Consider the following 598-nt stretch of genomic DNA (forward strand, 5'->3'; position numbering starts at 1 on the left):
CCGCCGCCTTCTCCCTCTCTGTCTCTCTGTGCCACGGTGCACCACCTCGCCTCCTCTGTCGTGCCGGAGTGTGCTTCCCCGGGCTGTGTGCCGCATCCTCCGTTTAATATCTAATCCTGTTGTACTGACAGTTTTCATGTTATAATTCTCTGTTATGATTGTTATTTTTGTGTGATTTTAATTATACGCCTGATTCTGCGTGTGTTGAGACAAAACCCGCTGAGTAGTAGGCGTAGGGCTCGCGTACGCGCAATAAAAAGAAATCCGCGGGTTGCACCTTTGTGGAGTACGACTGGCCATTCTACCAAAAACGGAATTGCCCGTGGGAGAGCGCACTGAAACCCTCACACCCCTCAACGTTAGAGGTCCCTTGGTGGCTGTATCTATCGATGTCGCTTCACAGGATACCCATTGAGGCTAGATTTTTTTGTTTTTTATTTGGTTCTTGTAATTTCTTGGTTTCTGAACGCATAGTGGACTTTTGGCAGGTGCTGTCATTTCGATGGACAAATGGAAAGCTATCTTTATTTTGGATTTTTTGAGGTCCACTTATAAAAAAGTGGGGTGCATATTTTTACAATGAATTTTTTATTTAAAA

At 44.8% G+C, this 598-nt stretch overlaps 1 non-coding gene across 1 annotated transcript; it reads left to right on the forward strand.

Moving 5' to 3' along the window:
• The first annotated feature begins 351 nt into the window (after window positions 1-351).
• Tc00.1047053462407.10 lies at window positions 352-422 on the forward strand. The gene has a single exon (XR_008254676.1). It is a non-coding gene; the product is annotated as an H/ACA snoRNA, TC6C1H4 (small nucleolar RNA).
• Window positions 423-598: the final 176 nt, after the last annotated feature.

The sequence above is a fragment of the Trypanosoma cruzi genome (assembly GCF_000209065.1).
Source record: "Trypanosoma cruzi strain CL Brener chromosome Unknown tcruzi_1047053462407, whole genome shotgun sequence".
In the NCBI taxonomy this organism is placed as follows: Eukaryota; Euglenozoa; class Kinetoplastea; order Trypanosomatida; family Trypanosomatidae; genus Trypanosoma; species Trypanosoma cruzi.